Source organism: Castor canadensis, chromosome X (assembly GCF_047511655.1).
Source record: "Castor canadensis chromosome X, mCasCan1.hap1v2, whole genome shotgun sequence".
NCBI classification, from domain to species: domain Eukaryota; kingdom Metazoa; phylum Chordata; class Mammalia; order Rodentia; family Castoridae; genus Castor; species Castor canadensis.
The window spans coordinates 138,929,904-138,946,705 of NC_133405.1; positions in this window are offsets into that span (position 1 = coordinate 138,929,904).

The following is a 16,802-nucleotide window of genomic DNA, read 5'->3' on the forward strand; positions in this document are numbered from 1 at the left end:
TTTATTTTTCTGTTTGTTTGAATCCTCTTTGAGATTACTGATCATTTTTAAAAGTAGGTTTTTGAATTCTTTGGCATTTCAGCCAGGTCATTATCTTTGGATTCAGTATCTACTTGTTAAGATATTTTGAAGGAGTGATATTGCCTTGCTTTTTTCATATTGTTTGTGTTTCTATATTGCTATTTGTTCATCTGTTGATGTATCTCTTTTATCCACTCAGATGAGAAAGGTTCAACAGCAGTCACAAGATCAACAGTTTAACAATAAACCAGATGTTTAAATGTAGTAATAAAATATTGGAAACCTCAACTAACTCACCAATAAGGTTGTAGAATAAGGGAACTTAGGTCCTTATGGGATAAACTAGGAGTTTACCAATAGTTAAATGTATAGGTATTGAAAATTAAGTAATACACAGAATGGGGTGGAGAAAGGAAGCAAGTAGAAAGACTAAGGAAAGAGGGTGAGAAGATATAGGAAATAGTAGTATGAAAGAGCAGTGTCTAATTTTTACATGGAAATACAGAACGGTTTGGGAAAGAAGGATAAAAAAAACTAAGACAAACAAAATAAGACAAACCTACATATAGTTCTTGCTGAGGAGAAATGTGTGTATACACTGGGCCCTGCTCAAATTTTGGCCCTGAGAGATCTGTCTGTGAGTTCCCTAATGTGTATAGTACTGATTCCCTTTAGGGAGGGGCCTGGTATTTGGTGAGTCAGAGAATGCTCCACTGGAGCACTGGAATTAAAGCCTGTAGGAAGTGTGAATTTATTTTGCAGGTGCAATTGCTAGTCTGTCATCTGGAACCTTTGACTTTCCTTGTGCTCTTATCTTCAGGTTACCTCCCCATTTCAAAGGGAGTAGGAGTGGGTGTGGAACTACTTGTTACTTTTCTGTATTGTCTTTGTTTCTCCACACTTTTCTGCTGTCCTGCCACCTCTCCCATGATTTCTGAAGCTCTTCCTTCCTTTCTTCAGAATGCAGTCTCTCCTGAATTATCTGACTTTTCTCATTCATGGAGTCAAAACAGTGGATGCTTTTAATCTGCAATCTTGCCCCCTCCTGGCTTTCCATGATTTTAGTGACCTGTGTCAGCCTTGGTCCCAGAAAAACAAATAGAAAATTGAAGAAAATGCATGAGTTTTAAATAACTTTTATTAGAGCATATTGTTATAATTATTCTATTTTATTATTAGTTATTATTGCTGATTTCTTACTGTACCTAATTAATAAATGTTATCAGAGACATAAATATATACAAAAAATATAGTATATGTTTGACATTACTCGCACTTTCAGTCATCCACTGGGGATCTTACAAGGGATTCCATGTGGATAATAGGGTCTACTATACACCAGAAATAAATAAACATATATATAATTTTTATTTGTCAATTAAAGATAAAGACCACCTGCTTGCTGACCTTATTTAATGCTTGTAAGCATTGAAATGAAAATGATGTGTTGTACATTTTATGTGAGAAGTATATAAAACTAAAATACATTTTGTTTAAAGATTATTTAAATTATAAAAGCATAAACATTAAACTATACATATGCTTTGTCATCTGCCTAGTTATAGGATTAAATAGATAGAGATCAAAGACTCCTTGTGTTTGTAGATGATAAGAGTAGATTCTTGAATGAAAAATCTTTCGATACATTCTTCTAACAAAGACAAAAGTAAAATTAAAAATGAGTGGAAGTAAAACTTCATCATGCCTTGTAAAAGATAGCAATCATTTCCAAATAGATGTCACCACCAGTGCAAGGCTTGAAAAAGAGGAAAGAGAGTCAAGAATACAGAACCAAATCATCCCCATAAATAACAATTCTCACACTACAGTCCAAAAATACTGAACATGAGTTTTCTCCCAAAAGGGGATTAGAGGAAAGAGCCTTTAAAGAGCGTAGGAATTGGGGTGACATCCCAGAAGTTACAATGCTTTTGCAAAAACAATCAGAATGTTGTCACCATAAGGATGAAACTGTGTATGGAGAAAGAAGGAATCAAGAGAAAATTAAGGTTTTTATTCTGCTGAAAGAATAAGACATGCCAATCCTTCCTTCCACCCCCCCACAGCACCACAAAAATCCATTTTAAAGGCCACATTTTACCATAGCAACAGAAGAATATGGTCCCGAACAAGAAATGGGGGGTGAGGGAATGTAAGAATCAAACCTACTGCAAATAAAGCTACTGTAATAAGGGAATAGGAAATGCAAGCTGCAGTATTTTTCTTGATGTAAGTTCTCACTCCAGGTAGAAAAAAAATTAAATTAAAAGTAGCAAAACTCCCTACTTCATTCTAATTCTCTAAAACACCTAGACAGCAGCATTGCTACAAAACGCAAATGGGGTCATTATCCTACAACAGTCTCCAGTAAGCAGTGGGCAAAGTCTCAGGTTTCCAGTTTCTTTAGAGCAATATTCAACAGCAGGAACACCCCTGCTGGTAGCCAGAATGCCAGGTGTTCACAGCATCATTGGTTGACCTTTGAATCCTTCTTTTTTTAAAAGATGGAACTTCTCCAAGCACAAGCCATGTCCAACATTTAAAGATAAAAATCCAAAAGTAGGCAAACTTAAAATCCTCCCTCCATGATTTTAACTACAAAGTAAAACTTGAGGCAACAGTGAATCTTGTTGCTTCCCTTAACACTTATCACAGAACGGATATCACAGGTGCATAGCATGAAAAAGAAATGCCGTATATTTGCAAAGTGATCTCTGATAAGAGAGTTTCTAAAATGAAACAGACAATTAATGAGTTACCTTAACAAATTGATGAATTGATCACTACTCAATATACATCAATCAGACACCACATTGATGCTTCAAAAATACGTGCAAATATTATGTATCAGTCAAAAAATAAAATAAAAATAAAAACAAATGACTTTAAATCACATCTAATTTGACCTTCATTTTTAAAACATCAATTTTTTAAGTTATTTTTCATTTTATGGTACATTTTCAAATGGACTTTGAGTGTATATAGTTCACAATTATAGAACTTTTCAATGTAACTAATCCCTCTTCTCTTTTCTCCTCTTTTCTTCTTCTTCTTCTTCTTCTTCTTCTTCTTCTTCTTCTTCTTCTTCTTCTTCTTCTTCTTCTTCTTCTTTTCTCTCTCTCTCTCTCTCTCTCTCTCTCTCTCTCTCTCTCTCTCTCTCTCTCTCTCTCTCCACCTCCCTCCTTCCCCTTCTCCTTCTCTTTGCCCTCTCCTTTAATTTAGAAAGACTTGGAGTTGCCCCTCATACTCCACTTATTCTACCATCCATGTCAGGTCTACCAAACATGGGGGAGGTAGAAGCCATAAGTGTTTTTAAGAATAAACAGTAGGCACAAATGATTCTTCAGCATATGAGAAGATATTAGACATCATTCATAGTGAGAGAAAAGTAAATCAAAACATTACATACAATTAGAGTAATGTTTATTAAAGGATGATTTTCCTCTCCTAGTTGTAAATATTTCACAGATGGATGATACAGCCTATGGGTCAGGGTGTGGGTAAATAGGAGAATATTGCCAGTGGGATTGCAAAATGTGTGACTACGATGGAGGAAAAGTGACAAGCTAGAATAGAAAAACCTGTGCCTTTACCATGCAACCCTATGATTCCACTTGTAGAATTTACCCTGTTGAGGAAAAATAGAAGGCATATGTGTACAAAGTTGTTGCTGATGGCACTGTTTGTAAGGGTAAATGCTTCAGGATCAACACTTAGGAAAATATGGAGTAGTTACAAGTGATTAAACCTGAACTTTAAAATGTGCAATCCTACTTTTCACTTCTTGCTCTTATTTCCTGAGTTATTGGATCCCATTTGAAAGCCCTTGCTATTTTCCTCCAGGAGTTTCAAATTTTCAGATCATATATTAAGGTCTTTGATTCAGTTTGCATTGGTTTTTGTACAGGGTGAGAGATGGGGTTCTAGTTTGTCTTCTACATGTACTGTTTTCCCAGCACCATTTATTGAAGAGCCTGTCTTTTCTTTAAAGAATATTTTTGGCACCTTTGACAATCCCACCCACATTCTTACAAGTCATTACATCTTGAAAGCATTAGCCCTTTTTCTGTGACAAATGATGAAAATATCTTACCCCATCCATCGTTAGCTTCTCACTTTGCATGTGGCATTTTATGCCATACAGAGATTTTAAAATTTTTCTGATGTACATGTTTAATGGGTATCATTATGGCATTTTCACATATTATACAGTACACTTTGATCATATTCACTCCCCCATAACCCTCTCTTGTCTTCCCTCCCATCTTCCACTGGTCTGTTTCTCTTCACAAATAGTCACCCTTCTATATTCATGTCTTTAAGAAGGTACAGATTCTTCATATAAGAAAAAGCATGTGATATTTGTCTTTCTGAGTCTGGCTTATTTTGTTTAATATGATTTTCAGTTCCATTATTTTCCTGCAAATCACATGGTTTTATTCTTCTTATGGTTGACTGACACTCTGCTGTGTATATATGCCACATTTTTTTTTTATCTATTGTTTGGTAGGCATCTAGGCTGATTCTGTAAATCGACTATCAGGAGTAGTGCTGCAACAGACATAGATGTTCAAATATCTCTATTGTATGTTGTCCTACTTTTCTTTGGGTATATGACCACTAGTCATATAAGAGTTCTAATTTTATTTTTTTAAGAACCTCCATACTGATTTCCATAGTGGTTGGACTAATTTGTAATTCCACCAACAATATATGAGGGTTCTTTTTCCCTGCATCCTCACAAGTTTTTGTTGTGGTTTGTTTTCTTAATGATAGCCATTCTGACTGAGTTGAGGTGGAATCTCAATGCATTTTTGCATTTCCCTGATGGTGAAAAATGTTGAATATTTATTCATGTATTTATTGGCCATTTGTACTTCTTCTTTTGAGAAAAACAGCATCAATTCATTTGCCCTTTATTGAGTGGATTATTTGTTATCTGGATGTTCAATTGCTCAGTTCTTTATATATTCTAGATATTAATCCCCTGCTATGTGGGTAGCTGCTAAAAATTCCCTCCATCCTATAGGTCACGCCTTTACTCTAGTAGCTGTTTCCTTTCCTCTGCAGAAGCTTTTAATTTGATGCAATCCCACTTCTCGATTCTTACTCTTATTTCCTGAGCTATTGGATCCCATTCAGAAAGTCTTTGCCTATGTCTGTCTTAAAATGTTTCATCTCTGTTTTCCTCTAGTAGTTTCAAATTTTTTAATTTTTCTAATGTATTCAAATTTTTCAAACTCTTCTTTTATTAAGTATGGGTTTATGTCATAAACAGCCATTTCCCTATATCCAGATCATTGAAACAATTGTCCAGTGTTTCCCTGTCTCATTGGCTATGCTATAAAGGATGGATCTAATATTGTCTTACTCAAGTTGACTGCCCACACTCACCATAACAGCATTTACTTAGAAGTGTACTATTATACAACCGCTGTGAAATCTAACTTTATCCTTTGCTAGATTTCTACACATCCATAGCTCTATTTTTCTATGTTCTATTCTATTCCATTATTTTCTTTATTCTTGTAGCAGTTGGATGCAGTCTTCATAAGTAAGAGTTGGGTGCATATGTTATTATCCAGTGTAAATAGTCTCTATGAGTAGGTCTTCCTCTTTAGTATAACATTTGCTTTTTTTTTTAATAAAAGAACCAGAATTCGTGGGACCATTTAAAATCAATACTACATTGGCTTCTGTGTATTTTTTCATCATTCAGACATGTAAGCTCATCCAAATAATTTTCAAACCACTGGTATTGTCTTGAACGGGAGTTTTGTGCATTGATGGAGACACACAGGCAAACATTATCTATTTTCATCACAAAAAATTCACCAGGCTACCTTGATTTTTCATCTCTAATAATACCAGTCATCAAATTATCTCCTCTATGATTGAACATAACAAATATTCAAGTTTTAGAATGAAATCCTTTCATATTGTCTTATAAACAAATGAAGACCCAATGGAAAATTATAAGATTTGCTGATAATTTATTTCAGGCTCAAGCAAAGGTAATTTAATGTTCAATTAATCTCAGGAAGACAGACTGGCTGACTCACATAAACCACAGTTTCCAATTTATATGTGTTGTTGTATCAAGTAATAACATGACCTGAACTGTTATAAATAATTTATTTTGAACCAAATATCCTGTCTTCAAGTAGCCAATAAAACTAACCTCTATATATCATAAAATTTTTTAATCTTTTGAAAAAGATTTAAAGGATAAATGTCTCTGAAAAGTATATTCTTAAAAGCTATCATCAGTTCATCACCATGGTTATAACTGATAACATGTTGTTAGTAAATCATTTTGTAAAATCCCTTTCAATTAAGATATTTTCTTTCTTACTTTCAACTGTCCCAATCAATGAATCATAGAAAACTTTTTTATAATTTTTGTTGACAATGTTTAAATGCATAAGTCTAATAAAATCTTAACTACTCAAATATCACTATCAAACACAAAAGTGTATTTTTACTTTAGCAAAAGGTATTCAAGAAAGGCCAATTCTTCAGGGTTTAAAAAATTAGATCCTAGAAAAAGTCGGACTATATATTCTGCCCTGTTTCCTAGTCCTCTCAATTTTATTTTTCTTTTTTGCAATGCTGAGGATAGAACCCAGGGCCTCAACCACACTAGGCAAGTGCTTTACCACTGAGCTACATCCCTCACCCCTTCAATTTTCTTTGCTATAAATAATAATACTGGAGGCTAGAAGCATAGTTTAAGTGATAGAATACCTGACTAGCTATCTTGTAGACCTGAGTTCAGAACTCAAGACTGCAAAGAAAATAAACTAAATTTTATTCTGAAAATATTAATGGGTAGACATTGCTAATGAATTGTGGGTACATGTAGACCTACCATAACATATCTTCACTTTATACACATCTGAATTTCTTTTTTGAAATGATATTTATGAGCATTTTATCTGGACATATCATTTTAAAACAGATTATTGGCACTGAATCTAATAAGGAAAAATATATTTGCATACCCAAGTTAATCTTAAGTATGTCTTATAGAATGGAAATCACTTAGATGGTATGATAAAACAATAAGAACTTAAAAGAATAAATTTTGCATGCTACATATTTCTGATAAAATATTTTTAAATTGTTCCTTCATATCTTTACAGATATATTAAGAGTAGTCATTGGGCACCCAGACTTTGGAGCTAGATTGTGGGTTTGTATTGTGATCCCAAAAGTCACCTGCTGTGTTCAACTGGGCAAATTACCCAAGTTTTCATGCCTCCATTTACTTACACATGATATAAGGGTAACAGTACTGTCTCTGGGTCATTATGAACACTAACTAAGTTAGTATTTGTTAGACTCTTGGATGTGTTTTTTTGACACAGGGTCACATTAAGTTATCCAGGGTGACTTCAAGCTCACAATCCTCCTGCCTCACCATCTCCAATGCTTAGATTACAAGCCTGCCTCACCATATCCAGTCTGGCCCACAATATGTACCATATGTAGTTGTTTAAAATAATGGTAAATCCAAAAAGGAATTATAAATGTTGCAGTGAGATAATGGGAAAGTACTATCTGTGATTTCAAGAACCATTATGTAGACAAATAGCTCTCTCATTCCAGTTGTAATGGTTTTATCAATAAATTATGCTTAAATCTTTTGTAGCATTATATCACATCAGTATTTTTTAAATGGGCCATCCAGACAAGATTGAAATTAAATCATTAATCTTATTTTTAATTCAGAATTCTAATGATTCTTACCACTAAATACATATGGAGTAATTATCAGCCCTCCAGCTTCTTATTCACAAAAGCTTTTTTTCCTTTTAAAGGAAAAGAATAAGCATGCACTTAAAAGGAAAATGTTAAGTAATCTGATGGAAGAATTAGGTTAGTGTCCAGAAACCAAAGCATTTAGTAGACTCAGGGGAACACATTTCTTGAGATCCCCTCTTTAAAATTGGATACATACCATATGTTTCCCGGAGGGCAGGACAAAGTGGGCACATTTTCTAAATGTACCAAGGAAAGAATTAGGAGTACCATTTTCATTGCCCAATCATTTCTGTCTTAAACCCTTTTTCATATAAACATTTCAATTGCCATCTTTCTTGCTTCTTTAAAATTTCAATTCAACGATCATACCCAAAAATCATCCAGATGTAGATAGCTTTTGGGTTGAGAGAAGACAAAAGTATTAGCAAGCTATCATAGAGGACCAGAACTGAATAAATAAGTTGAAAAAGCATGATCCTCTCATAGAGCATACTTTAGGTATTCCATATTCTCCTTATTTGTAAAGGTCACTTGTCTGACAGTAAGACAATTTGGTTTTGATTAAATTATGATTCATCCATCTCCAGCACTGAGATCCTGGTCATTGAATGCTACTTGAATTCAGAAAAATCAGGGAAGAAAAAAGTGTGGTAGCAAATTACATTTGCCAGAAATCTTCAGAGTGGCTCACCAAGGAGATTCCTGGAGGATTAGGGCAGAAGAGAAGCACACTCATTGTTGCCCATCGGCACTCACCTGGTTGGCCTAGCTCTTGCATTGGTACATTTGGGAAACTTGGTATATGTGTGCAATTCCATGAGAACAAGCCCTGGATTCTTTAAAACATCCTTATTACCAAGGTTACAGTCAACAGTAAGGCACAAGTTTTAGTTCAGCTGTCTTAAGTCTGTTTGAGCTTCTTTAATAAAATACCATATACACAAATCCTATTCATGAGGCTCCATTCTCAAGACCTTATCAACTTCCAAAGGTCCTGCTGCCAGACACCATTGTATTGGGGGTTAGAATTTCAGCATGTCTATTTGGAGAACACAAACATTTGATTCATTGCACTAGTCAAAGAGCAAGTATATCACCGCATTGGTCTACTCAGACTGTCATAACAGAGCACCACGGCTTTTGGTGGCTCATGAACAACAGAAGTTTATTGCTCGTGGTACCTGGAGCCTTGCAAACACAAGGCGAAGTTGGGGTAGACTCAATGTCTGGTGAGGGCTGTTTCCTGGTTCATAAATGGCACATTTTTCCTGGGTCCTCGCATGATGGACAAGGAAGGAAGCTCTCAACAATTCCATTTATGAGGGCTCTGCTCTTGTGACTTCATTATTAATACATCCTCACCCCAGAATACCATCTCCTTGAAGGTCAGGGTTTCAACATAGGAATTTGGGGGAACACAAACATTCAAAGCCTAGCACCATCCTTGTGTGGCTGCAACTCACACTTGTGGTCTCCAAGCTGCTGCTTTCTACAATAGCTTCTAGACTGATTGACAGGAATAGAAAAACACTGCAAGGGATCATGTATACAATAATGGTGGAATAATTAAGCATCTTTGTGATAGAATATAAACATTTGTTGACTTGAGATATCAAATCAATATGTTGAACAGGGTAGGTTTATTCTTTCTTAAAGGAAATGATTATCATAAGCTGGTACCCTTTAGTTTAATAACAATATTAAGAATAAATTTTAATAAAAGTTAAAGAATGCATCATCTTTTCATTGGATATCGTTCTCTTTGCATAGGAAAGAGTAAAGAATAGGGTTTTCTACATTGAGAAAACTCTAGACGTTATAAGCATAGGTAATTGTTTTCTGAATAGGATTTCAATTGCCCAGGAAATAAGAGCAAGAATTGACAAATGGGACTGCATCAAATTCAAAAGTTTCTGCACATCAAAAGAAGCAATTATGACAACCAAGAAACAACCCACAGAATGAGAGAAAAATTTTGCCAGCTATTCAACAGATAAACGATTAGTATCCAGAATAAACAAAGAGCTCAAAAAGCTGAACAGTGCATTTCATTGCTAATTAATAAACAGGCAAATGAGTTGACTAGACAGGTCTCAGAAGATGAAATACAAATGGCTAACAGGTACATGAAGAAATGTTCACTGTCCTCAGTCACAAAGGAAACACAGTAACATTCCATCTCACTCCAGTCAGATTGCCAACCATTAAAAACCAAAACGTTGGTGAGGATGTGGTGGGAAAAGGAACCCTCGTGCACTGTTGGTGGGAATGTAAGCTAGTGTAACCACTATGGAAATCAGCATGGAGGTTCTCCAAAAAACTAAAAATAGACTTATCTTATGACCCTGCCTCACAACTCTTACACCATGTCCGAAAGACTGGAAGTCAATATACATGTATATTGTATACCCGTACATCCATGGTTATTGCAGCTCTATTCACGATAACCGAACTGTGGAATCAACCGGGATGCCCAACAATTGATGAATGGATAAATATTACTCAGCCATAAAGAAAAATGAAATCATGTCATTTGCAGGAAAATTGATAGAACTGGAGATTATCATATTGAGTAAGATAAGCCAAGATCAAAATCGCAGACATCACATGCTTGCTAGTTTGTGGAAACTAGACCTAAAATGATGATGATATTACATGAATGTGAAAAGGAGATGGTCTGGGGGGATCAGCTCAAGGAGGGAAAAGACAGGCTACTAAGGAGTGAAGAGAATCAAAATACATTTATATACGTACATTTATAAATATGAAGACAGCATAATGAAATCCACCAAACACCATTTGAAAGAGGAGGGAGGTGTGGAGAGGGAATGGGAGTATATGGATGGAGGGAGTCAACTTGTTCAAAGTACACTGTAGGTATGATGTATGGGATTATCACAATGAAAACCCCTCATATCATTAATGTATGCTAATTCAAAATATAAGAAAAATATCTAAAAAGAATATGCTTTTCTTTCTACTCTTTTAAAAATAAGCAGAATGAAACTAATACAATAATGTATTATTGATTTGAAAAAGGAGCCAAAAAATTAGATCATAATAACGACCTTTTTTAAAGATTTTCCTAGTTTTGCAATTTGTAAAAGAAATGTAAGATAAAATGAAAAACAAATAAGGAGGCTGATAAATCTTAGGATTAAGAAGTAGCTTCAACATGTCAGGAAATAGTGTTTCTTAAAGCCCTGGTTTTCAAATTTTAATGAGTACATGAAACTTATTCAAATGCAAATTCTCCAACAGACCCAGTTTAGTTCCCAGGTTTTATCATTTCCTGCAAACTTCAGGCATGAGAACATTGTTGGTCCAAGAATTACACTTCCAGTAGCAAGACCGTAAGGACCCCTCTGAATTCATGAAGTTCTTAATGGTATTTCTTTGTGAGTGAGTAGTAAGGCCACTAAATTATATTATAAATATTTTACTGCCTTCAGGACATATTTATCTGCCAATGTGGGGTATCAGTCCCTTTATCTACATGTATTTATTTTTCTCATTGACTTCACAATAATTTGTGAAAATGAAGAATAGCTTGTATATTTTCTTCTTTGTCACACTGACTTAGATGTTCATTGCAAAGTTTTATTTGTAATTTCTGATACAATGTGTACCTGTATTCTTCAATTAATGAGCTAGTTTATCTATCTGTATTGAATGCAGAGTATTTAAAAGGGGCATTGAAAAGGAATGGTCACAAAAATACATGTTTGATTTTGAAACACTCTTTAGTTATATTCTCACACTCACTAGTGAAATGGAAATTTAGCAATTATGCTATTAACTCAAAACCAAAGCTTCATTGGACCTGAATATTATGGGAACAGTAAGGTTATTTTGACATTGAACAACTTAGAAGTTAAAGTATAAAAAAGAAAAAAGAAAGCATGAAATTTATACGGGAAGGCAAAGGGGAAGAAAATTGAAAGTGGGTTATAAAAGACGTGACAACACAAATTCAAGAACAATTCTAAACATGAGTGTTTAGAAACAAAGTGATAGATTAAAATAAAAATATATCAAATACAGGCTGCTTCTATAATCTATTGTGATTTATAATGAAACATAAAATGCTAGTGAATTATAAAATTCCTTTATAAAAAGCACATGTTCTCCACCATGTTTTTCTTTGGAAATATAATAAAGCTCATGTAAGTCCCATATTTTCAATAATATTTTGCAAGCAACTGGTAGTAGACATGGGTGATAAAAAAAATATTTGTTGGGAAGAATGGGGACAATTTAAGACTGTGAAAAGATAATGGGATTGAAGACATTCATCAATAGATTATCTATCATCTAGCTATGTGCCTATCATCTGTGACTTATCTATCTATCTATCTACCTACCTACTTACCTATTTATTCTCCTTTCTAGTCTACAAAGGATCAGGAGAAAGCCAACTATGAATTATGTTTAAATAAAATATTCCCCCTTCTTGAACGACAAAGGGAAAAGCATAATTGCACTATGAGAGTGATTTTGGGGGTGTGAGTGAGTGAAAGACTTAAAAATCCAAGACCTGATACTAATGTTCACTTACTTTGCATGAGTCAACCAAAGAACAGACACAGAGTTTAGACCTCATCTTTTAGACAATTAATTGTCCTGCCTTTAGGCAAGGTTACTTCTCCCTCACAATTCTATTGTTTCTGTCTATAAATCCTGGCAGAATATGCTTTTTAAAGAAATTCCCAGGTAATCCTGATCTTGGTGGTTTGAGTACCACGTCTTGAGAGCTGGTGCGTTCTGCCATGCATGCCACGGTGTTACCAACTGCTTATTTGTGCTTCCTTTTGAATATTTTGTGCATGTGCAGAACTTACTTGCCAAGTAGACATGCTCAATTTTCCTCTTCTTCCTCTTCTACAAAGGCAATTATAAATAGATATGTATGTTCCGTCATAGGCTCAAAAAGGAAAAGAAATTACTTCAGTTAAAGGAAAACCTTCTCTTTCTTTAGAAATGCAAAATTTCGCAGCTCAGACTATGTCTAAAGAACATCCAGAAAATTTTAAGAAGATTTATAACCATTTAAGAAAAAACTAATTCTTCGGAATTGACTACAAATTAAATCTAATTGATGATGTCGTTGTTTAACATACCACTTTAGGTCTCAAAATTTTTTATTTTCAATGAAGAAATCTAGAGTGCAAGTTAGCTGACTCCAGGGAATTGTGAGCAGGGCTTGTGCCAAGAAATAGCCTTGCAGCACAATCCTGGCCAGGATATGCCCAATTCCATCTATCTGGATAAGTGGAAACTTATCCATTCCTTATCAAGACTGATTTTGTAGAGTTTTGCTCCTTCACAGAAAATGGGAGTTTTCTCATAAAGGGACAGAAACAATTTGTCAGAGAATTAAACTCTATTTGTTCTCTATTGCTCCCGTAACAAAGCACCTTGAATTTACTCGTTTAAAACAACACAAATCTATTGTCTTACAGTCTGGAGGTCAGCACTGTAAGATGGATCTCCCTGGTCCAGAGTCAAGGTGCTGGCAGAATTGTTTTCTTTTTTGCAGGATTGTCTTTCACTCTTTCCTCCTGTGGAATGCCATCAATGGCAGACTAATTACTCACCTGGAATAACCCTCTCATTTATAAAGACATTTGTCATTAAACAGGTCTGCATGAATAATCCAAGATAAAATCCTTCACTTAATCCCATTTGCATAGTGCCCCTTGAAATGTATTTGCACCTTCTGGGCATTAGGTCTTTGGGGTGGCCATTCACCTGCCTGACACATTAACTAAAGTAAGACTATTAAATCAGAAAGGAAGTTTCTCTTCAAGGCAAGATAATCCCATGTTTTCAGACTCAAACCTCTTCCAACAGATTCCAATAGGATAATAGGCTTTTGAAGAGTCATAAATGGACCTCCCACATTATCTCATCAGTGTTTTTTGGTTTTTTGTTTTTTTGTTTTGCCTGGCTTCTCTCCTTAAAAATGATACTGGATAAGCACATGAACGAACTAATTGGCAAAATTACAGGTTGTTTCTCCCTTCATATTTGACTTCTTTCTAGATTAGGTACTGTTAAGACATGCTGTATAAAATTCTCTTCATTTTTTAGGTATTTCTATGTTGTTGCCATGGTTCTGGAAGAAAATATAAGAAACAGATAAACAGAAAGCAATTAAAATTTAAGTTATTTGACATTACTCAAATACAATAATTTCTAACATTTCATATATAACCTGCCAAAATTTAATTTATCCCATATAAACATGATCTTGTGGTTATATGTATTTTTAATCAAAATTGGATCATGCTGTAGTCTCAGCACTTTTGCCTGTTTTCTTCAAGTAATATATTCCGAATTTTCTTCTCATCAGTTTATGTGTACATCATTGTTTCAATGAGGGCAGAGTATTCTGTTTCATATCTGGGTAAGTACACAGAGCAAAAAAATCTTCCTTGACTTTATTCTCAAGTTGTTTTCAACATACAGATTATTCTAACTTTTTTGAAATATCTCCATATCTCAAAAAAGGTGTCTCATGACTTCATATTTCAATTTTTTTGGTGGGTGGGGCTACGAACTCAGGGCATACACCTTGAACCACTCCACAAGCCCTTTTTGTGAAGGGATTTTTCGAGATAGGGTCTGTTGAACTGTTTGCCTGGGTTGGCTTCAAACAGCCATCCTTCTGATCTCTGCCTCTGGAATAGCTAGGATTATAGGCATGAGCCACCAGCTCTCAGCACAAAAATTTTTGAATAACCTACAAAATACATTCCTCCAAATGAATTTTAAAACATTTCAAGTTGGAACTTTGATATTTGAAGAGGTTCACATTAAGTTATTTGAGTAGCATTTATATTTTCATAACATAACACTTAAAATATTAAGGTCTATTTTTTGTAATATCTCCCACTGAATTTAAGAAGCCCATATTTCTTTACAAAGATCCAGAATCACTCAATAATTTTATTCCTTCCTATTTTGGTGTTTATTGTTATTGTGCAAACAACATCTTACATGTTCACATGACTGAAATGTAAAATAATAATAATTTCCTAAGTGTTTTATTCCTGGACACCATAATGAACTCACAGAATTTCAAATGTTATTATTATTATTTATTGTAATTTCAGTTCATTGAATTCCTTAGGCAATCTATGGGACCATCTGCAAATATTAATAATTTTGCCTGCTCTTTTAAAATATGACAATGTGTGCTTCGGTTAAGCATGATTTAAACATTACACAGTGTTCACATGTATAGGGACATTGCATGGTATGTGCGAGTTTTGTGCTTTATGCATCTGTTCAAAATGAATTCAATTTAAACATTTAAAGGTGTGTTCTTTACGTCTCTGATGCAACAATAAAGTGAGAATCCTGCCATATGATTGACTTTAAAGAAAACTATTTAGTGACTCGTCTTTATCATGACTGTACTTGGAAACACTATGTTTTTATTGTGATGAGAAGTTCTCTTCGCTTCTATTTTTTATTGAGAATTATTGGGAACTTGGCATGGTTGGCATGGTTTTGAATGTCTGTGATCTACCACTGGGAAGGCTGAGGCAGGAGGATAATAGGTTCCAGTCCAGCCTTGGTTACATGGCAAGACCCTTTCTCAAAAACAATTATTAAGTATAGTTGTTGTTTTTTGTCAAATTCATTTATGCTGTCTAATTAATCAAAGAAACTGCTTACTATTTTGACCTTGTAGTATTAATGCAGTGAAATACCTATCGAGACTTTCTACTATTAAGCCGACCTTGCATTCCTGAAACAAACCACTTTTGGCAATGACAGAGAATTCTTACCATGTCCTGCTTTCTTTTCTGTGTTCTTGGAAAATTGCAACTATGCAGGAATCCTAGGCTGCTTTGACATTTAAAACAACGCAGTCATTTTTATGGCATAATTCCTTAATGACTTTCTCCATGTCTTTATGAACCATTGATCTAAAATCTTGTAGAAGTCATTTTGATCATTTATGCTTTTGTAAATGTAATGATTTACTTTAGCCTCATTTTGAAATTATATGTATTTATTTATATAAATGTACCATAATATAAATATATATGATGGTTTTCATTTCTTCTCTACATTTGGTTATACTTTTCTTCCCTCATTTTAAATATTTGTAAGTTTTTAGTCTGTCCTTCATAGTTATATAGCTGGCATATTTTATTATTCTCTAGAAAATAATATCAGGCTTAATTGTATAAAAATATTTATTTTCCTCTTTTCTCCTTCATCAACTTCCATTGTTCTCTATATTGATTCATTTTCTCCATTTATTTGGATCTTTATTTACAGGTCTTAAGAATGCTTTGTTGTCTATCTTTATTATGGTTAATAATAAACAAGACTAAGGCTAGGATTTTCCTCTGGGCATGAGATGACAAGCATTCTGCAAGTCAATATAAACTGTTAAGTGTTGATGCAATTTTAATATTCAGGTTCATCCCAGCCTTAAACTCTTCTTTTTATGCTTCACATTTCTGAAAGAAATTATCTAAAAATTCTAATGACCCTGAAAAGCATAATTACTTTTCTTGGGGGGGGGCAGTGATTGGGGTTTAAACTCCAGGGCCTCTTGTTAGCAAAGTAGGCACTTTACTGCTTGAGCCACACCTCTAGTCCATTTTCCTTTGGTTATTTTGGAGATGGGGTGTCTTGAACTATTTTCTCAGGCTGACCTCAAGCTGTGATCCTCCCAATCTCAGCCTCCCAAATAGCTAGAATTACAAGCTTGAGTCACTGGCACCTGGCTCATATTCAAATTCTTTAGGATCATAAACATTGTCCTTTCTGATCTTAACTGATCCACTGCTTGGCATTCAAGTCCTGCAGCCTCCACATGATTTTCAGCTTATGAATGAATTCAAGACTCCTTAAATGGACCACAAAATTTCTTTCGCCACCTTTCCATTTGGAAGAATCCTATTCATTCTTGAAGGTTCTACTCATGGCAAGAATTCAGACATGAGGGGAAAATTGAGCTCAAGTGTGAATTCTTCCCTAACACTGCC